At 43.9% G+C, this 23,450-nt stretch overlaps 1 long non-coding RNA gene across 2 annotated transcripts in view; it reads right to left on the bottom strand.

Moving 5' to 3' along the window:
• Positions 1 to 23,450, bottom strand: part of LOC310679777 — a 59,740-nt gene that overhangs the window by 33,349 nt on the left and 2,941 nt on the right. The window contains exon 3 of one of the 2 annotated variants that reach the window (XR_014512525.1): positions 15,621 to 15,971. The exons of the other annotated variant lie outside the window; for it this stretch is intronic. This is a non-coding gene — a long non-coding RNA (uncharacterized lncRNA). Of the gene's footprint in view, positions 1 to 15,620; positions 15,972 to 23,450 lie in introns of those variants that run through there. 2 annotated transcript variants of the gene reach the window in all.

Below are 23,450 nucleotides of genomic sequence, written 5' to 3'. Positions count from 1 at the left end.
TGTGTCTCTCCACCCTACAGCTGAGGGGGAAGCAGCAGGCGGAGTCCATGGAGGCTCTGCGCACTGTGCCCTGCCCTGGCTCACCTCATCCTGTGGGCAACGTGCCCTGCCCCCGAGTGCCTGAGCGGCTAGCTACACCGCTGGGCTGAAGGCAAGTTACAGACATGTTTAATGAAACAAACCCATAACTTGAATTAAGCCTTCACAATGAAAGGATAAACAGAAATACTGTTCTTGTTGGCATCCATTTGTCTTGAGTGTGCCTCTAGGGGTTAAGTCAAACTACTCTGTTTACAGCACAAGCCTTGGCAGTGGGTGGGTATGGAGGTCCTGGGCTGTCCAGATGACCAGACCCCACTCTTGGCATTGCTTATGTGGTTCAAAGCAAAGAAGAGCAATACGTTTGGCACCAGGAGTTGCCAGGAGGCGGCATACAAGGCTCCATCCAAACATCTAAGGGACTCCACTAGCATTTGTGTTGGGTTTACTCTTTAGCCTTTTATCTCCCAAAGATATTTTGCAAGGCAGTGGAGTTTTAGGATCAGAATTTCTCTTCTCCAAGATGGGCTACTTTTCCAGGTTGAAGGTCCCCATCTGCCCCTCACTTCCCTCTAGCCTATAGCATTCTTGACCATTGGACCCACTATTGTCTTTCAAAAGATACAGAGTACCAAAAAATGTTTGAAGACTCCATAACTGCATCCCATTAATACATACTGTAGGATGGGATCTGCCCCCTTGATTGTGATGACACTTGCTCAGTATATAAGCATGGAGAGCCTCCACAGAATTCTTGGAAATGACAAAGAGAGAATGATGAAAGTCTGTTCCTGTGGCATGGTGATTTCACTTTGGAAGCACTGAACCATGGCTGGCAAGAAAGGAAAGCCATTTCTTATTCAAAATGATGAATGTCACTGTGTGAACATGCTTAGAAAATTCAGCTCCTCAAGCTAGCACTAGCAATTAATATCACATATTTAACATTCCAATCAAATCTTTAGCCCTTCCGGCCATTTCTGACTGGACACATTTTGTCAGCCCCACACCAAGCAAAATAACTTCCTTTGAATTTCACCTGTTTGATGATTTGTGCTTGACAGCAGTTCAACATCCCTGCCTCCAAATTTGTAATTTGTTTCTAGATGTTTGTTTTTATTTTTGGTGTTTGTGTTTCAATGAATATATAATAGTCAATGTATAAATTTTGTGTGTGTGTGTGTTAGTTATAGTGAGTAAACTTATTTCACAGCATATACATAGTGTTATGTACTGAAGTTCTCACCCTGGGCCAGCAGGGGGATACTGTAGATAGTTATGCAAATGAAGGATCGAAAGTGACGTTCAGTGATTGGATAGTTACAGAAAATGGTTACTGTTGCATTCTAGTGGAGCTCTATATAAGCAGGCTGACTGAGCTCCTCAGTTCAGTTCTGTTCCAGCTTACAAATAAAGAGCTGCTTTGGAAGAATCGCTGTGTCATCTGATATGTTCGCCCACAACTTAACACATAGCTGCAGTGCTTTCTTTTCTGGGGGGGACACAGGGGTACATATACCCCTAAACATTTTGTGAATCTTTGTACTTTTGTCCATTTACTGTATTTATTTTTCCTGAATTCAACTATAAAATGGTGATTTTAATGAATCAAAATGAGAGTACCCCTAAACATTTTTTTTAAGGGGAAAAAAGCACCGCATAGCTGCATATAAAAGGGATGTGTATCATCTTTGTGAGGAGGCCAAATAATGAGGCGAGTTAGGGTCTTCTACCCTCCTGAGTCAAAACACAAGGTCAGTACCCCTCTGAATTTGACCAAGGCTCCCACAAAGCCTCATTTCTTGCTCTGTTGCTTCCCTCACCCCACCCCCGTGCTTTTCTGATAAAATAGTTTTATGTTTCTGTATATTTCAATGTTTCTGTATGTTTTAATTTGGGGGGGGGGGGGCTTGCAAGAAGTAAAGCTATACAAAATGTTGCCTGTGGAGGACTAAAGGGTTCTGGGTTGTTTTGTTGTTGTTGAAGCACAGCAACAGATAGGCTTAAAAAAAAAAGTTTAAAGCTTCATTTAAGGTGTGTTTTTTTAATTAATATTCTACATTGTTCTGCTTTAACAAAACAAACAAATAAACCCAGAGCTCTTCAGAACTCCACATGCCCCCAGACAGACTCATGTTGTAAGGCCTATTGGAGGCCTGAAGGCAACTCAGAAGACACAGACAAGCACTGGAAATGTTTTTAAAATGTACAATAAAAAATACCCATCACTTGACCATCTCATAATTATTTCAAGGTAACAAAGAGCAAGAGAGAAATGCTAGCTCCTGCTTTAAAATATATGGAACTAATTGGGATTTTGGAGTTTTAGTTGGCTTAGTAAAACTATTGCCCTAATGTTAATTATAGAAGAAAGTTCTCCTACAAAGGTCCCTGGGCCTATTTGTCTACAATTTGACAGGCTTAATCCACTCTGCAGGGACCCCCATGCTTGTAAATTTCATCCGCATTGGCCCATAGCTGTCAACCGTCCCTTATTTGGCGGGAAAGCCCCTTATCCCAGTGCTGTGTCCCGCTGCTGTCCCTTATTGATTATGTCCCTTAAATTTCCCAGGTTTCAAAGGAAGCAGCTCCTCTCCCTCCCTCCCTGCCAGCCAGGGAGGAGGGAGGCTCCAACTGTGTTGCTTGGCTGCATTGCTCACCCAATAAGGAGTCTAAGAACAACCGGGGGGGGTGGAGCTTGCATGCCTTGTGCCGATCAAATTGGCCACGTTGCCTGGGGACTCGCCTTTGCTTAGCACTTCCCAGCGGAGAGGTGACGGTGGTTTTCCTTGCTGCATCCCCTTTGCCGGATTGCTGCGCTGTGGGAACCACCGCTTGAGGCTTCGTTTGGCTGCTGGCTGGGCTTTCTGCCTTTGGCTTGGAGGGGCTCAGAAGTTGAACATACCTGTGCTTGGAAAATCCCTTATTTTGGCTGCTGATCCCTTATTTTCGAGGCTGCTGGTCCCTTATTTTCAAATCTGTAAGTTGACAGCTATGCTTTGGCCAAAAGGGGGGAAATATTGCTGTTTTTAGATTTCCTGTTGTAGTGAGTGGGGAGTACAGAGCTTTCTTTTATACAGAGTGGATCATAACCCCAGACTGGAGTGGAGAGAGCAAATCAGAAACAGGCCAGAATTGGTTATGGCATACTCTCCAACATTTCTCCAATGAAAACAGGGACGGCCTAGTTGTTGTTGTTGTTGTTAATGCCCCACCCATCTGACTGGGTTGTCTCAGCCACTTTGGGTTGCTCCCAACACATATAAAAACAATAAACCATTAAACATTTTAAAACTTTCATATACAGTGCTGCCTTCAGATAGCTTGGGATTGGATAACTCCATACCCTCCAACATTTCTCCAATGAAAATAGGGATTTCCTAAGGAAAAGTGGGATATTCCGGGATCAAATCAGAAACCAGGACAGCTTCTGTAAATCCAGAACTGTCCCTGGAAAATAGGGACACTTGGAGGGTCTGCTAGTGATACAAGACAAATCTTAGGACCAGTGCACAGCCCTAACATATAATAATAATAATAACATGTATTCTAACAATTATCAGCAATTAGAATACCAAATCCTTTTTAAGCATATTTTGTCATTGTTATTCATCGCAGAGATACAGAATGTCAGAGTTTATATGCTGTTCTAAGCCTACAAAGCTTTGACTCTCTTGGCGAAATGATATTAGAAAAGGAAAGATGAGCATTAGCATTCTAAAGTAGGATTTTATAAAGATTGGGGTGAATGTTGTTATGTTAATAAAAATGTGAATACAAATGAAAGGTATTAAGAAGAAAGTGGCTAAATGGGAATATTTATCTTGCTTATATCCCTACCTGCAGCTGGTTATTATTATTATTTCCACTGCAGCTTATTTTGACATTTAGGATCAAGGTTCATTCCCAGCCAGCCTTCGCAGTTTGAAGAGCCACAGATTGTTTAATTAGCCAAAGGCCAGTGAGAAGAGGAAATTTTTTTTGCCTGATGCCCTAAGATATGTGTCAGGGAACTGCCATCGGAGGAGGAGGTGAGAAGGCTCCAGGATGATGGCAGAGAAGCTCCCAGCAGAAGGAGGGGTAGCCCGCAAGCTGGGGAAGGAAATCAGCGTAGCACCAGTGGAGAAGGGGAGGAGATAGAGGAAGCGGAGAGGTGGCTCCAGGACTCTGCGCAGGAGACAAGCGGAGAAGGGACCAGTGCTCCCTTGCCAGCTCCCACCTTGCGCAGAGTCCTGGAGCCACCTCTCCGCTTCCTGAGGCAGCCACGAGATAGAGGCTCCTCTGTCAGAAAGGGTTCAACCAGGCAAGACAGCCACGAGTAAAGGCAATTTACACACAAGCAATCCCAAGAACCATAACAATATGTAATGAAGGCCCTAGGCGAGCCTCCCTGGCATTTTGCAAACAGGGAGCCATTGCAGAAAAAGCTTTCTCTCATGTCGCCCCCCTCTGGACTTCTCGTGAAGGAGGGTGTGGCGTTTTCTCTCCTTGGTGTGTGACATCATGCTGGGTCATAAGGAAAGGGTTAAATGAGTGTGAAGTGATTGGCCAGTGGGAACCCAAGGGGAGGAGTTAGAGTTAGAGTTAGTGTTGTTAAGAAGTGAGTTGGGTGTTAGAGAAGAGAGAGGGAGGATAAGTCTGTGGGTTGGGATAGTCTGATGTGAGAGAGTGAGAGAATCTGTGAAGAGGAGTCAGATAGACAGTTGGGATAATCAGTTAGGAGTTATTAGGAAGGTATAGGCCGGTAAAGAAACTAAGATTAAGAAACGGACAAGAAAAATTATCTGAAACCATAAACTTGTTAATGCTTATAAAATAAACTTGTTTATTTGGTTTAATGTTAACAACTGTCGGGACTCCGTGTGTACCCGAGAGAAATGGGTTGGTGGCAGCGGGAAAGCAATCACAGTGATGGCACAGGGATCAATAGACCGTCAAACATCCGGGGACCCTGTGTGATCGCCACAGAGAGTCACAAAGAAGGTCCTCAGATGATGATTGGATGATCTGGGTTGGTTTATACAGGAAGAGGTGGTCTGAAGTTAAAATAAGTTTTTAAAAGCCAGTACTTTGTATGGACCTGGGAACTAACAGGCTGCCAGTGCAGTTGGGCAAGGATTGGTGTTATATCCTCAAACCTGGCTGCTGAATTCTGCACCAGCTGAAGTTTCCAAACCATCTTCAGAGGTAGCCCCATGTATAATGCATCAGAGTAATCTAACCTAGAGGTTACCAGACAGCGGTAATCATACAGGGCGACCAAAGCAGTTTCTGTGTCCAGACTTGGTCTAAACTCTGTTTGAAATGGCACTTTCCTCTAAGAGTGTCTGGATAGAGATCCCTAAGGGGAGTCATCAAGGTGAATGAATGAATGGGAATCTGCAAATTTGTGCAGCTGTACACTCTTATCGCTGCCTGCTTCAACAATATCAGTTAAACAGTAAAGCTGATATATCAATGCACAGATGAGAGCAAGCAGAATGTCATTTACTCAAAGAACAAAAATCTACCCTCTGACTACAAATTACTGCATATTATCCCTCCAGAACCCCATGTTTGATTAAGGGAAATTAGATAAAAACTTATGCTTTCAAGGGAAGGCAATAACTTATAAAATATTCCAAGAAACTGTTTACTCTCTTTGTAGAGCACTTGGATATGTCATAACTCTGTCGAGAGTGCATCAGGTTTAGGAAAGACTGGAGTAATTAAATCAGAGCAAGCCTAATGTGGCATTCTTCAGATAATGTTGGGCTCCATCTCCCATCAGTGTGACCAATGGCCAGGAATGATGGGAATACAGTAGCATGTGAAGGGCATCACATTGGGGACCCTTGGGGTTTTTTTGTTTGTTTTGAAAAATAACGTTGTGTATAACATTCTCCTTCTGCTGCACCCAGAATGTACTGACACCCCCTTCTGATAGCTGCATTTATCCAATTTCCTAAGAGAATCAGTGATGTGTTTTCAGATTTGGTAAGATTGCTGGGCTAAGTTTGCATGCTTGCTCCTATCTCATTGTCACTTGCTAAAGCTAATGAGAGCTGACGGGAACCGAAGGTGTCTGGGGTCTGAAGAACCCTGCACATGCTGCTTTTTGTTTTGTTTTGTTTTTTGCTATAGTAAGTGCTTTTCAATGGTGGAGTTTGTGGTTCGAGGACCTGATCCCCGCTTTGTGGAATGAAGACACACGGACACAGTGTATAAGGTTAATGGGCAAGAAAAGGCCACAACTTTATTGATTACAGCAAGTGATAAGGTATTGGCTTAGGCATTGGACCACGACAGATTGACTCCACCCACTCGGAGAGGGGTGAGCCTAAAGGGGGGTTTATTCACCAGTAGGTGGAGCCTGTTGATGCTAATACAACTACAGTGGTACCTCGCAAGACGAATGCCTCGGAAGACGAAAAACTCGCAAGACGAAAGAGTTTTTCGTTTTCTGAGTTGCTTCCCAAGACGGATTTCCCTATGGGCTTGCTTCGCAAGACAAAACGTCTTGCGCCTTTTTTTAAAAACTGCCAATGCATTCCTACGGGAAACCGTCAATACGCAGTGGTGCTTCGCAAGACGAAAAAACTCGTAGAACGAAAAAACTCGCAGAACGAATTAATTTCATTTTAGGAGGCACCACTGTATAAGCTTTCCCCTGATGTCACCGAAAGGCAGATTGTGAAAATTAACACAGATAACGAACCTGGATGCCTGGGTTTTTAAAGCAGTAAAGCAATGAGCGCACGCAAGCCTCCTAAATTTAAAAGGCAAGCCAGGAACCAGGAAGCCTCCACACACACACACACCCAACTCCAAACCTCGTGGCTGAGCTCTTCCCTGGCTTCTGCTAACCGCGACAATGACTCCTAGCTGACTCCAAGCTGACTCGCGACGAGAAGGTGAAAAGTGAGGCGGAATGGCTGGCGCAGCGGTACCTTAAACCGCAAACCACGCCCCCTCCAAGCCGCCGTTGGGTGCTTACCTGTGTGGGCGTGGTGCGCCAGCCAAGAAAGTGGGGTAGGGGGCATAACGCCCCCTGCGTGACGCAGAAATCGCGTCCCACCCACAACACCTCCCCTCTTGGAGGAGGAGAGGCTTTCTTTTTCTCCCTTGCTGTATGGTGATCACAGTCCCTCTTCCTATGTCAATCTTAGCTTAAGTGAAGGGAATTTACAGTCCTTGTGTCTTTAGAATGCATTCCAGCCAGAGGAGGCAATGTCAGGGCCTGAGAAACTATGGGCTAAGTATAAGGAGTAGTGACATCTTTTATCAATGACGACAACAGGTTGGGGAAAAAACCAATGCAGGACTCTCTCCCCTCCCCCAAAGAATCTCTGGTGCATGTTGCAATTAAGTATGACAGACAAAATCCTCAAGCTGCAATTGACCTTTCTCTTCTCTAAGAAGCTCGAACGTAAGTAAAAGTGGTGTAGGTCTTTGCTTTAGTGCTTGCAAGCCAATTGGTGGCTTGTTTTTTGTTTATTTTCATAGTTGTGATTTTTTATATATATAGAGAGGCATTAGCAAAGCTGCATGAACTAACTGCTGAAGCAATAAAATCATGTGTGAAAAGAACCCAAAATCTATGACAACAAAACAGGGATTCTGCAGCCCATAAAGAATATGCAAATCTACATGCTCTCTCCTATTTTAAATCATTTATTCTGAATTGTTATGAATGTGCTTTTCAGTGTGCTTCCCTTGTCCTCAATTAGAGGAGGGACATTTTTTTTTTTAAGGAAAAAAAGCACTGACAATGACTGCTGATGTTATTATTATAAGTGTTAATAATTGCAATACAGTGGTACCTCGGGTTACAGACGCTTTAGGTTACAGATGCTTCAGGATACAGACTCCGCTATCCCAGAAATAGTACCTCAGGTTAAGAACGTTGCTTCAGGATGAGAACAGAAATCGCATGGCAGCAGTGCGGCGGCAGCGGGAGGCCCCATTAGCTAAAGTGGTACCTCAGGTTAAGAACAGTTTCAGGTTAAGAACAGACCTCCAGAACGAATTAAGTTCTTAACCCGAGGTACCACTGTATTAATATTGTTATGATTTGGGGATAGGCTGCATGATGAACGAGTCCCTTCAAATTCCTGTATCAAACAAGGCTTAACGTCTAATGGAAGATTCCATTGTTGAATTAGCCAAGCAAGGGCCATAGTTATGACCTAAATGTGGTCCTTATTCTGGCAAAGTGAACTGCTCTGTGCTCAGAGATTGGTGTGCCATGCAACAATAGGTTTGTGCATGTCACACCTCACTACGTATAGCACCCAAGGCAGCTTACAGCTGCAGTGGAGGCTGGTGTTAGTTTCTGTTTGCCACTGTGCAGTGCTTTGGAGTCACAAGACTCTGTTTACATTCCACACATTCCATACTGTTGGAAGTCTCACGGGAAACGGGAGACCGATGTGACGTTACTGGTTTCCTGTTCCTTTGTTTGTTCAGTTGCTCTCTGCTTTCACAGAGAGAGGATGTGTTTTCTGTCTGCGTAGTAAGAAATAAAGCATAGCGATGTAGCCATAAATCTCATCACTTCCGCATGCTGCTTTGATTCTCTGCTGAATGGGAATGTGCCTGAAGTCTCTTCAAAGGCTCAGGTCGTTAAGCATCATCGGAGGGCGATTCCGGAAGATGAGCTTTATCATCTTGGTCGAATGGAGATTCCGACAGCTGGTTTATTAGGGCACATGCAGCTCTACTCACCAACCTCAGTTTGTTCTCAACCACTCCTACCAGCCTGCCTTCTTACAATTCCAAGGCATGGCATGCTCTGTTTGCTTCCTTCTCCTCCTTACAGAACTCATCAAAGGAGAGGATGGGGTTGACACTGGAATTAGTTGGCCCAACTGTCATTGGTGTTGTCTCTGCCTGTTGCCGCCACCACCACTACCAGATCCAATGGGCACTTGCCACCACTAAATGGTGATAATAATAAACTAATGAACCATTTTTGAAAGAAAAAGCCAACAATTTTCAAAAAGTCTATAACAATAAGGTAGAACAAATAAAAAATGCCAACAGCAGCCACATTAAAACATATTAAGATAAACAGTAAATGGGGAGGGGGGGGGGTCAGCTCAACAAACTCAAAACCTGCTTGAATTATTTTTAATAATATTACTACTACTATTAATAATTATGATGATGATGATGATAATTTGCCTAGCAATTGAAGAAAATCAGAGAGGGGGCTAAGCGGGGTCTGTTAATGAGTGCTGAATTTTGCAGCTTAAAGAAAAAAATCTGCAACATTGTGACATATACATAAGCCTGAACATAAGAATTGCTTTGCTGGATTTAACCAGCGCTATGTTTGCAAGAGCACCTAGCTTCTGAAAACTCCCAGGAAAGGCATTGTTGTGATAGCTAATCTCTGGGCTTTGGTTCCATCATAATGAGATCTACAATGGACCTGAACATGGAGATTCCATTTAGCTATCATGAGCTTCGGACACTAATAGACCTCCATAAATTTGTCTATTCCTTATTAAAATGCCATTTAACCTAATGGCTATAATCACGTTTGGTAGTAATTGAATTCCACACTGTTCATTGCTGTTTGGGAGTGCACATGATGCTCCAACTTTTATCCTTTTCTGTAGATGCTAAAATCCAGTTGGACATCAAAACACAATTGCTTCTTTGTGAATTCTGCTGGTTTGTTGGTCATCCCAGGCCAGCAGTAGAAACAGGAGGTTTATTAAACTCCTGGCTATCCAGCATAGAGAGTGTGCTGTGGTCAACTTTGTGAGTTACAAGTTGCGGACACATGGTATGCTTTGTACCAGTATCATCTCAAGTAAGTTTGTGAGTTTTTGAAGTATTAAAGAATCTGATCAAGGGGGGTGGGGGAAAGTAATGGATGTACACAATGAAAGCTCAAGTGGTTTGCTATTCACAAAAGTCAATACGGGGCACCTCTTTTCCTTTATATCAGGGATGAAGAAGGAGAGTGCCTCCCTCCAAATGACTTTCATCATCCTTGATAATTAGCCATTCCCACTGAGGCTCATGGGAGGTGGAGTCCAGCAACATTTGAAGGGCCACAAGTTTCTCATCCCCAGCTTATATTGAAAAGAAAACACTGTTCACTATTAGGAAAGAAGAAGTTTGACTACTTATGCTTTGCCATTTAAAATGGTAACAGGCCTGCTGTTACAGTTCTGGTCTCTCGCTGTCCAGGTACTGGCAACATTGGCGCTGTGGTCTAAACCACTGAGCCTCTTGGGCTTGCCGATCAGAGGGTTGGCGGTTTGAATCCCTGTAATGGGGTGAGCTCTCATTGCTCTGTCCCAGCTCCTGCCAACCTAGCTCTTTGAGAGCATGCCAGTGCAAGTAGATAAATGGGTACCGCTGCAGCAGGAAGGTAAACAGCATTGCCATGCACTCTGGTTTCCGTCACGGTGTCCCGTTGCACCAGAAGGAGTTTAATCATGCTGGCCACATGACCTAGAAAGCTGTCTGTGGACAAATGCCAGCTCCCTTGACCTGAAAGCGAGATGAGCACCACACCCCATAGTTGCCATTGACTGGACTTAACTGTCCAGGGGTCCTGTATCTTTTTTACTTTTACATGTAAGATGCCAGCTGTTTTGATCAACAAATGGTTGATTGGTTGATTGACCTCTTTGAGAGATATCTGTAGCACATTTACTGTTGTGTGTGCCATTATTACTCCTCAGAACAAAAATTATAGTTCTTGAATTCCCAGCTTTTTCTGCTTGAAACCACAAAACAGAGTGTCTGAAAACTCACATGTAAGTTGCGCTCAGGTGAATAGGATAATAGCCTTATTGTCAAACTACAAGTCATGTCTTAATGTGTAGCATTCAGCCTGCCTCCATGTACATATCTCTATCTCTCTATCTATATAAATAGAAATGGGTTGATTCCTTTCTGGACCACAGTATGGCAGGGAAGGGAAGTTGATCTTCTATCTCACCCCAACCTGCAGCTGCAGTCAGGGTGAAAGTCACAGATATACAGAGCTGGAAGAAAAGCTACCTTTGTGAGAATTATTTCTGAAACATCTTAGCTGCACAGGAGGGTGTTTTTCATCATGATAACTAGCTAGGGAGGAGAGATACCCCACAACCCACTATGGTCCAGATAAAAATAACCCTCAAACACCTGTAATTAAAGACCAGCAATGTAATTGCATGGTACACATTAAATGTCATGAGTAGTTTGACACACACAGTAATATTATGGCAAAGATGAACTTCTCCTGGGGTCTAGAATATGGAAGCAATTGAATGATGGCGGCAGCTGGAGGGCGAATCCTGACATTCTCCCATAGTTCTGAAGAAATGAGAACAATTGTCAGAGAGAATCAGCAAGGCAAGATCCAATTTGAGGCTTCAGAAAGTGAGTGCTGTGCACTGACAAGGAATATTAATGTGGATGTGAAAGAAGTGTTTACAGTCAACTTAATTTAATTGTGAGTGAAGCACCAGTGAGGCAGGTGGTAATGGAAGAGTTCATTTCTGAAATTCCATCAGTTCAGTCTGACATATTCTTTGCACCATAGCATATTAACTCTTTGGTTCTCATGCCTAGGCCTCTACCATTCTTAACCTTCAAATACCTCATTCAGCTCCATAGGCTTGTTCATAAAGGTAAAGGTAAAGGGACCCCTGACCATTAGGCCCAGTCGTGACCGACTCTGGGGTTGCGGTGCTCATCTCGCTTTATTGGCCGAGGGAGCCGGCATACAGCTTTCGGGTCATGTGGCCAGCAGGACTAAGCCGCTTCTGGTGAACCAGAGCAGCGCACGGAAATGCCATTTACCTTCCCGCCGGAGTGGTACTTATTTATCTACTTGCACTTTGACATGCTTTCGAACTGCTAGGTTGGCAGGAGCAGGGACCAAGCAATGGGAGCTCACCCCATTGCGGGGGATTCAAACCACCGACCTTCTGATTGGCAAGTCCTAGGCTGTGTGGTTTAACCCACAGCGCCACCCACGTCCCAGGCTTGTTCATACATTATGACAATCCCAAAATGAACAACTTGAGAAAGGGTGGAACTGTTATGGGGTTCCATGTTGGGTAATTCCCAATGGGACACATCCCATTGGGTAATCTGTTTGATACTGAAGTTGAAATGATATAGAGAAAGCATGAACAGCATGCTCATCATTTCAACTTCTATATCAAAGAGAATATACCCAGTATGTCAACTGCTGAACTGCTATATTCCCTAAAAATGAATTAGGGTGCATTTTTGTACAGACACACAACGGTTTTTGTTCTGCCCTGTACCGCAGAAACATACTGATTCAAGTCTAAGTCCTACTTAGATCAGTGGAACTTTCTTGCAGGAAAGTAGGTGTAAGACTGCAGCCTCAGAATACCTGTGCAGTGCTACTTCTTTAGCTCTAGTTTGGAATGTGTCAAGGCAATCCCAGATCACTCCAGGCTGGTTCCACCTGGAATTATCTATGGCTACCAAAGAGGGAGGAGAGACTTTTGCCTGCACCATCTCCTACATCCCCCAGACTCACCATCAACCACATATTTAATTTGGGTTTAAAGCTCTGATTCAACATGCATGTTGGGTGGAGCGGGCAGATGATGCCACCTACTGCATGTTTAATTGGGGTTTGAAATTCTAATTTTATATTGGGGACTGTGCAAGTCCCCCTATTCCGTTCAAGCCTCTCGTCAAGATCAGGTTGGGTCCAGAGCAGTTCAGGTCTGACTGGGGCCTAACTGGGATCACCAAATTGGGTCCCACATTGAATCAGAAGTGGTCCACACAGCCCTACTTCACATGTTCAATCTGTGCCACCAATGCATGGGTTATAGGAATGAATATTTTCTCTTATATGAGACCCAGTCTCTTCTGCTCCTTCAACTTCATCCAACTGATGCTTACAGATTCAGTAGCAGTCGACTTAGATTACTATAAAGTGAACGAAGAAGAAAAAATAAAACTGCTATAAGATGAATTCAGTGGGGCAAATGTCATTCTCACTCTACCAACACATATTTCCACACATGGCTAATTTTCTTCTCTGTTTCTTGTTTGAGCTTTTCTATACAATTCCCCACCCCACTGCTGAAGGCAAAACAATAATGTTTTTCTTAGGTCCAACTTTAAAATATAAAATGAAAGTGACAGGTGTAAGATTACTACGAGTCTGGGAGAATTAGCCTGAACAGATTTGTTTGTAAGAAGATGGATGATAAGTACCTTGAAATCCCATTATCACTCCAATAGTCATAACCTGCAGAAACATCATTTATTGATGCAGCCTTCCTTAGAGGCATTGAAATATTTGCATGGCTAGCAGTTGTGAATGGAAATGTATTATGATTTCACCAACCCATGCTCACACCTGTTTAGTAGCCAGTTTGGGGCTTTGTTTTCCATCCTCCCGATTTTATCAGTGCTCTTATTTTTATCACAATTTTTATCAATGCTCAGTTGACTGTGCAGTAAAGTCCTGTGTGGATCAAATGAGACTTAACTATAGTTATTTATTTCCTTTCTTCCCTGCCTTCCTCAAGATTGTGGACCCAAGGGAAGTTATAAATTCAGTACAGTGGTACCTCTGGTTAAGAACTTAATTCGTTCTGGAGGTCTATTCTTAACCTGAAACTGTTCTTAACCTGAGGTACCACTTTAGCTAATGAGGCCTGCCGCTGCCACCACCGCACAATTTCTGTTCACATCCTGAAGCAAAGTTCTTAACCCGAGGTACTATTTCTGGGTTAGCGGAGTCTGTAACCTGAAGCATCTGTAACCCAAGGTACCACTGTAATGTAATCCATCAGTTTAAACAGTAAACAGAAACAATCACCGATGAAGCCGTCATAAAAAGGCACCGCAGCAACACAGATTAAAGTCATCCTTCACCCTGCTGCAAACACTTTCTGGGGCAGAAAAGGAAGTGTCTATGTCATTCCAGAAGGTTTTTAAAGAGTGAATCACATTGACCTGAGAAGTGAGTTCAATAACTGTTGAGTCACCACAGATAAGATCATACTCTTGGAAGCAACCAACTTAACTTCAAAAAGGGATGCTTCAAGGAATACGCTTCTCCTAAAAGATCCAAGGAGACTAGGATATCTATATGAGACAACTTTTTCCTGAAGAGCATAGCTAGATAGTTTTCTCTCCACATCACCTCACTGGCCCTTATGCTGCAGGAGATAATTACCGGTGGACTTTTTATTGCCAATAGAAGTGGGAATGTTAAGGAACATACCTTGTTCATGGACTGAGGAAAATGGTTGGAGGAAAGCACATTTGGTTTGTTGGCTAGTTTCACATTAATGTAAATAAAAGGTGCTTGTTTTGCCCAGATCTCCAGTTTATTGAGACTTGATTTCCTTGCAAAAGAGGCTCCCTCACACCCCGGTCACCTTAAAAACAAGGTACGCACAACAAAAACCCCACCCATGACTATTTTGTATTTTCTCTGTCTTTTGATATTAATTGATGAAAAATGGGGAAAGCATGGATTCAATTTTCAGCACAGTACTGTACAAAATGTGTCATGGGGCACTAGAACTCCTGCCAGATCAGCTCATAAGCAAAAGGATTTCGCAGTACAAAAACCTCCTACTTTGTGCTTGTTGTTGTTTTGGAAGCCCAGCAAAGCATTCTGGTATTTGAGGCAACTAGGGACGGGTAATTCTATCAATTTCAGTTTCTCTATTTTCCAATCTAAAGTTCAATTCTCCACATATATATATTTTTTAAAAGATCATGAAAATTCATCATCAACTTTATCCTGGTCTACACATTTTTACATGCAACTTTTCCTAATCTACACAAATATAATGCATTTTTATTTATGCTGTTTTCAAGAAGATATGCATTTCTATGCCTACTTCACCCTGGTATATGCATTTTTGTGCACATTCTTTGAATGGACTACATTGCAAAATTCAGAGAAGTGCAAATTTTGAAGGGTGTCTGTGATTCAGTTCAGTTTCATGTATTGTTCCAGGAAGCAGGCCCACGCTTAAATATGAACTGAAAGATATCCTCCTTTAGTTTCACCAAATACAGATCCACCAGTTGCCAAGGCTGCTGTTCTATGCTGAAGCGCTTCTTTTAAAATATCTTGAACAGGAAATCTACAAGCCATTACAAAGGCCATGTTACTGCTGAGAGGTATATAGACCTTCCCTGCCAGCCTAGCAGTTCGGAAGCACACTGTGATGGCCTGGGAATCTGATTCAGAGGCTGAACCGGAGGAACCCCAGCCTGCACAGGAGTCCCTGCCTCCAGGGCCAGCTGAGCTGGGGCAGGGCCTTGGATCTGAAGTGCCTGCACCTGTGCCGGATCCTCAGGAGCAGGGACCAGGTGATTCCACTCTGGCTCCGGAGGTGATTGAGGACACAGTGCCTACAGGTGTGCCTCTCCCAGCCCTGTCAGGGGAAGGCGAGTCTCCTCCTGGGTCCAGTAACCCTCCAGCGTCTCCTGAGCTGCAGAGGCTCAGGGCAGAGAGGCGGAGGGAACTGGCTTCTCCCAGGAGGAGTGCTTGCCTTAAGGCCAGGAGAGACGGGTCTCCTGGGGGCCAGGACCGCCCCTGGCCTCAGAGGAGATAAAGGCCAGTCAGCCCGGTCCCAGGTTGCAGGAGCAACGTCGTTGAATACCTGCTTCTGCCCGGACCCAGACCTGTCCTTCCAGAGTTCCCGTCCCCGCCCGGCTTCCTGCTTCAGACCCCGCCTCGCTCTTTGTGAACTGTTTCCAGACTCGTGACCCAGGACCGGACTTTGACCATGCCAACGGTAACCTTCCCCCCAGGACCAGCACACACACCAGTGCAAGTAGATAAATAGGTACTGCTGTGGTGGGAAGGTAGATGGCATTTCCATGTACCCTGGTTTCTGTCACGGTGTTCCATTGCGCCAGAAGCGATTTAGTCAAAGCTGGAAAGCTGTTTATGATCAAACGCCAGCTCCCTCGGCCTGAAAGCAAAATAATAATAATAATAATAATAATAATAATAATAATAATAATGTATTATTTGTACCCCGCCCATCTGGCTGGGTTTCAGCTTCCAACAAAGATTAAAAATATATTAAAATTTCACACATTAAAAACTTCCCTGAACAGGGCTGCCCTCAGATGTCTTCTAAATGAGCGTTGCAACCCCATAGTCACCTTTGACTGGACTTAACCATCCAGGGGTCCTTTACCTTTTTTACATGGACCTAGAAGGAGCATGTCTGTGAGGGCTCAAGAAGCTGTGTGGCAGTAGAATAGTGGGTGGAAGGTTTTTAAACAAAGCTTCCCATTGAGATTTCTACATGCTTTGGAGAATCACGAACCACTTTGCTCTTGATGTATTCGTAACTGTGAACTAACGCTGCAGTTTAATTAGCTGTGAAAAAGTACCAAATCTTCTCTGAAGCTAAGGAAGATGCAGAACATCCTCCAGGCTCAACTTCACCAACTTTGGTGACGTAGAAAGCACTCATTGGAAGCATCACAGGGGCCGAAAAGCAGATCCGTTGATTATCAGCACAGGGATTCCGTTTTTAAGAAAATCTTGTGAAATCATCCTGAAATTGCAGGGGCTGCTGGAAACTGGCGTGAATCACGGAAAAGAGATGCTGTTCAAGATGAATGGATTTATGATGTTTTCCTTTGTGCGTTTTACTGCTCCGATTCACCTGCATTTCTCCATTGCTGTTAAAATCACAGCTTATGCTTGGTCTTAGCCAATGGTAATTTAACAGCCCCGTTAAATTGCTTTGTTCATGTATTTAAGGAAAAGAAAGAAAGTGGTCAATTAATGAGCTGGGACTAAACAGTTTTGCAGCACATCCCCTCTAGATTTGTATTAATGCAGATCCAAATTGGGGGCAGGGATGAGGGGAATATCATCAGTTTCTATTAATCCCCAGTTGCCCTAGCTGCTGTTCTCCAGTGCCATGAAACCTCACTTCTGCAGGCTTTAAAAAAATGGGGGTTAGGGGAAATGACCAAATGTGAGTGTAAAACACCTGCTTTGCATACAAGAAAATTAAAGTGCAATCCAAAGTATCTCCAGTTAAAAGGATTCAGGCACCAAAGAAAGAAAAAGGAAGAGGTCAGAGACCCTGAAGACTCACTGCACCAACCCTGATGTATTTGTAGTACCTGGTGAAAGATATACACCTCCCAGACTAATCTGTAGATCTGAATTTAACCAATCCACCATGCAGTGACCAATTTGCATTCTTTTACGTATCTTTATTTCCACCTACATCTTACAACATAGTAAAGGAAATGATGTTGTAAATATGACACCATTTGTTGCTGTTGTTGTTTAGCCATTTAGTTGTGTCTGACTCTTTGTGACCCCATGGACCAGGGCATGCCAGGCACTCCTGTCTTCCACTGCCTCCCACAGTTTGGTCAAACTCATGTTAGTAGCTTCGAAAACACTGTCCAACCATCTTGTCCTCTGTCGTCCCCTTCTCCTTGTTCCCTCAATATTTCCCAGCATCAGGGTCTTTTCCAGGGAGTTTTCTCTTCTCATGAGGTGGCCAAAGTACTGGAGCCTCAGCTTCAGGATCTGTCCTTCCAGATCAGGGCTGATTTCCTTCAGAATGGATAGGTTTGATCTTCTTGCAGTCCATGGGACTCTCAAGAGTCTCCTCCAGCACCATAATTCAAAAGCATCAATTCTTTGGCGATCAGACTTCTTTATGGTCCAGCTCTCACGTCCATACATCACTACTGGGAAAACCATAGAATCAAGTATACAGCTCTTTGTCGGCAAGGTGATGTCTCTGCTTTTTAAGATGCTGTCTAAGTTTGTCATAGCTTTTCTCCCAAGAAGCAGGCGTTTTTTAATTTCGTGACTGCTGTCACCATCTGCAGTGATCATGGAGCCCAAGAAAGTAAAATCTCTCACTGCCTCCATTTCTTCCCCTTCTATTTGCCAGGAGGTGATGGGACCAGTGGCCATGATCTTCGTTTTTTTGATGTTGAACTTCAGACCATATTTTGTTTTTGTCCATGGAATTTTCTTGGCAGGGATACCAGAGTGGCATGCTGGTTCCTGCTCCAGGTGGATCACGTTTAGTCAAAACTCTCCACTATGACCTGTCCGACTTGGGTGGCCCTGCACAGCATAGCTCATAGCTCCTCTGAATTATTCAAACCTCTTCACCATGACAAGGCAGTGATCCATGAAGGAGAAATATGACACCATAGGTAAAGGTAAAGGTACCCCTGCCCGTAGGGGCCAGTCTTGACAGAATCTAGGGTTGTGCGCCCATCTCACTCAAGAGGCCGGGGGCCAGCGCTGTCTGAAGACACTTCCGGGTCACGTGGCCAGCGTGACATCGCTGCTCTGGCGAGCCAGAGCTGCACACGGAACGCCGTTTACCTTCCCGCTAGTAAGCGGTCCCTATTTATCTACTTGCACCCGAGAGTGCTTTCGAACTGCTAGGTTGGCAGGCGCTGGGACCGAACGACGGGAGCGCACCCCGCCGCGGGGATTCGAACCGCTGACCTGACGATCGGCAAGTCCTAGGCGCTGAGGCTTTTACCCACAGCGCCACCCGCGTCCCACATTCAAATTGCACGCAAATTACACACCCAAGTGCAGCAAACCCCCTGGCTTCCAGGATGGCTGCCACATCCTGGAGAGGCATTGTTGCTGTCCTGCAGCAGCGCCCAAATGGGTGGTAAGCATCATTACACAACAGACGAAACATGTTTGAATGGTTTTTCAAAAGTAATAAGAAGAAGAAGAAGAAGAAGAAGAAGAAGAAGAAGAAGAAGAAGAATACTTTATTTGAACCCCGCTCATCTGGCTGGGTTTCCCCTGCCACTCTGGGCAGCTTCCAACAAAGATTAAATATACATTAAAATGTTACATGTTAGAAACTTCCCTAAACAAGGCTGCTTCAGATGTCTTCTAAATGTCAGGTAGTTGTTTATCTCTTTGACATCTGATGGGAGGGCGTTCCACAGGGCGGGCGCCACTATCAAGAAGGCCCTCTGCCTGATTCCCTGTAACCTCACTTCTCGCAGTGAGGGAACTGCCAGAAGGCACTCGGAGATGGACCTCAGCGTCCGGACAGAATGATGGGGGTGGAGACGCTTCTTCAGGTATACTGGGCCGAGGCCATTTAGGGCTTATAGATCAGTACCAAAACTTTGAATTGTGCTCGGAAACGTACTGGGAGCCAATGTAGGTCTTTCAAGACTGGTGTTATGTGGTCTCGGTGGCCACTCCCAGTCACCAGTCTAGCTGCCACATTCTGGATTAATTGTTGTTTCCAGGTCACCTCCAAAAGTAGCCCCACAGAGAGCGCATTGCAGTAGTCCAAGCGGGAGATAAGCTGAGTAGGCTCCACTCTGGCGAGACAGTCTGTGGGCAGGGTGGGCCTCAGCCTGCGTACCAGATGGAGCTGGTAGACAGCTGCCCTGGATACAGAATTGTTTCTTGGAATTGTTTCCTGGATACAGAAATTTTCTTCTTTCTTTATGCTTCCACTGCCTCCTTATTTTTATTCAATGCCTCCCAATTGCAACTGAGGCTAATACCGCTCTCCAAGGTGGCGGTAATGCCCATTTTGGGAAACACTGGCCCATCCCTGCATAGTACCTAATTTTTTGAATTTTGGTGTGCTTGTGCACTCTTATGGTCACTTTGAATAAGACCTGCTATTCTTCCCTAGGGTAAGCAGCTTCCCCTGACAGCCTTTGCCTTTCTTCTTTCCATCACAGAACGAAGGAATAGCTATGCAAGCTACGATTTGTAATGCTAAAGAGAAATGGATGAGAATGTGCTTGAAAGCCATTGTTCTTCTTGCTTAGGCTGTATCAAATTTGGAATGCAGAAATAAATTACCGAATCTCAGAGTAAGCAATGGTACCTAGCAGTGCAGTACTATTTCAGTTTCAAAGTTCAGCAAATGTATTTTCCAGCAGAGACAGGTAAATCAGTCAGGTTCCTGTTCATAGCAGTTTCCTGCGTGTTCACTCACAAATCTGCTACCATATCTCCTCTCAGTCTCCTCTTTTCCAGGCTAAACATACCCAACTCCCTCAACCGCTCCTCATAAGGCTTGGTTTCCAGACCCTTGATCATCTTGGTCGCCCTCCTCTGCACCTGCTCCAGCTTATTCATATCCTTCTTAAATTGTGGTGCCCAGAATTGGGCACAGTTGTCCAGGTGTGGTCTGACCAAGGGAAAATAGAGTGGTGCTATTACTTTCCTTGACCTGGACACTATACTTCAACTGATGCAGTCTAGAACAGCCTTTTGCTGCTGCATCATACTATTGACCCATTAAGCTTGTGGTCTACTAAGGCCCCTAGATCCTTTTCACATGTACTTCTAGCAAGCCCGGCGTCCCTCAACTTATACTATTAAGCTTGTTCTTCCTGTCAACGTGTAGAACCTTGAATTTGTCCCTGTTGAAATTCGTAGTGTTAGTTTGGGCCCAGTTCTCCAATCTGTTAAGGCCATCTTCAATCCTGATTCTGTCTTCTTGTTATTACCACTCCCAGTTTTGTGTTATCTGTGAATTTTATTAGCATCCCCTCAATTCCTTCATCTATGAAGGTGCTGAACCACAACAGGCCCAGGGCAGAACCCTATGGCACCCCACTTGTCACTCCCCCCCCCCTAGAATGATGAGCACCATTCTTGCATCAGTGCGATAATTATTTATTGTTCAAGTCTACACACAAATCACATATAAATATGGGCTTTAAACTAATTTTCTCCCGAAACGAACTCTTCTGAACAGCTTTCTTTTGCATTTGACTACCTTTTTGTTGCTAGCCAAGATCTCTGGTAGAATATTAGGAAGTGTAGAACCAGGATGATCTAAGAAAGCATCAAAGTATGTGGAGGCACAGATCAGAATTCAAAAGAATGAATTCCTCTAGCATCCTTAATTCACAAGAAGATTTATATATGAAGATTTGCAGTTTTATAGCCCTATTCAGAGGGTTCCAGATGTGTAACAGCTGAATTGACTCCTTCATCACCAGTGAACCTTCCATCTTCAGTCAAATAAGTTAAAACAATGTAGGAAGAACAGAAATGTTAACTGTGGAAAATGAAAGTTGCCCCATCTCCTCTCCCTCATATTCTGTAGTCCTATTAATTTTCTTTATGCAACCCAGGTGAGTCAAGAGAATCCATTAGCTGTGGGCACAAAGTACTCTAGCACAAACAAACAAATCACATAACGCGCACATAAAAGTGAAAGACTGCCTTTGTGTCCCATTCACTTATATCACATGCAACACAAATCACAACCGAACACCATTTGAGCTATTTTCCTACTGAAAGGAAACATTCTACAGAAAACCAAATGGTGGAACAGGCTTCAACTATTATAGGCTTAGTACTGCCCCACCCCCTCCAGCAGTATGTCTTTATGGCAACATATCTCCTTTTACTTACAGCAGCTTTACCTCAGTGTTGCAGCATTTGGATTCTCTACATCAATTACAAGCAGAGGAAACAGGGAGGCAGCAATCTAGGGAATTGGTTCAGCCTGGACACTGAGATCCAGCTTCAAGGGCTTTCTGGTGGTTCCCTCATTGCGAGCAGTGAAGTTACAGGGAACCAAGCAAAAGGGCCTTCTCGCCTTGTGGAACACCCTCCCATCAGATGTCAAAGAAATAAACAATTACCTGACTTTTAGAAGATATCCGAAGGCAGCCCTGTTTAGGGAAGTTTTTAATGTTTGGTGGTTTGTTGTGCTTAGTTTTCTTCAACATTTAACAGCTGAAAAAGTTACATGGGCCAGCTTCACAACTAAGCTTTGAAAAGACCAATGCCCATCTATTGGAATGAAATTCTTCTATAAACTGCCTGTCTCTTAATCCTCAGCTTTTGTCTGATATCCCTGTTTGTTCGTTAGACTTCTTAAAACAATTTCCCCTCAATTCTTGCAAGGTGAGGAGCTCCTTTTCCTATTTAAAAGACTAGCAGAGAATGTGAAGTACAGAATTTGTTGCAAGAGACCTTAAAAAAAATAAAGCTGGGTCCTTTTCTCTGTCGGGATGGTATCCAAAGAAAATGATTAAAAATAAATGGCCATCAAGATCCAACCCAGGTAATTCTTCTTTTCAGTGAGAGCAAAACCTCAGACGTAAAGATAGATACAAATCTCTGAAGGGTTGTCATAGTAATCAACACACCAAAAGTAATATTTCTACACCTGGAACTTTTTTCTTCCTTTTTTTACAAGAGAAGAAGAAAAATGATTTGAGTTTCTAATCACAGCAGGAGACTTGGATGGAATGGGAGGTTGACTGTCTTCCTCCACAACCACCTGCTTTAAGAGACAAGAAGAGAAAATCTTGCACAATGAGGATGATTTCAGAAAGCATTTCAGTGTGGTTCTTGGGTGCTGGCTTTACCTGTGATGTTAAAAGAGATAGAAAATCTTTTATTTCCTGGCAGGGCACCTTACTTTTCTTTTCTGCCACCCAAAGTGAATGGAGCAGGAAGAGTGCTGGAGAGACTGGGACGCAATTTTTCAATCACTCACGAGTTTATCTGGTGACTTTGAGCCAGCCACTCTCCCTTGTTCTAGCCTACCTCACAGGGCTTGTTGTTGTTGTTGTTTAGTTGTTTAGTCGTGTCCGACGCAGTTTGGTCAGAGTCATGCTGGTAGCTTCGAGAACACTATCCAACCATCTTGTCCTCTGTCTTCCCCTTCTCCTTATGCCCTCCATCTTTCCCAGCATCAGGGTCTTTTCCAGGGAGTCTTCTCTTCTCATGAGGTGGCCAAAATATTGGAGTCTCAGCTTCAGGATCTGTCCTTCCAGTGAGCACTCAGGGCTGATTTCCTTCAGAATGGAGAGGTTTGATCTTCTTGCAGTCCATGGGACTCTCAAGAGTCTCCTCCAGCACCATAATTCAAAAACATCAATTCTTCGGCATACTGAGAGAATAAAACAAGGTAAGTCCCATGGACTTCTTTGGTGAAATTGTTAGAAAGTGAATATGATTAACGTTTTTAATCTGTTTACCATCAATGAATGTCTGTGCAATGGAAAGCTCAGAGGTTTGTGTAAGGTGTCACCTGATGACTAAGAGAGTGGGAGGAAAAAAGTGTATATCTCCAGTTCAAACTAGGAATGTGCAGCGGTACCTCGGGTTACATACGCTTCAGGTTACATACGCTTCAGGTTACAGACTCTGCTAACCCAGAAATAGTGCTTCAGGTTAAGAACTTTGCTTCAGGATGAGAACAGAAATCATGTTCCGGCAGTGCAGCAGCAGTGGGAGGCCCCATTAGCTAAAGTGGTGCTTCGGGTTAAGAACAGTTTCAGGTTAAGAACAGACCTCCGGAACAAATTAAGTACTTAACCCGAGGTACCACTGTACAAACTTGCCCCAATCCATTCTAACTATCATTTGTATTCAGTACTTTTAGTTCTGCTGCAATTGTATTATTTTGCACAAGCTTTTG

The sequence above is a fragment of the Podarcis tiliguerta genome (assembly GCF_965153285.1).
Source record: "Podarcis tiliguerta genome assembly, chromosome: 6".
In the NCBI taxonomy this organism is placed as follows: domain Eukaryota; kingdom Metazoa; phylum Chordata; class Lepidosauria; order Squamata; family Lacertidae; genus Podarcis; species Podarcis tiliguerta.
This window is presented reverse-complemented; position numbering and strand designations above follow the sequence as displayed.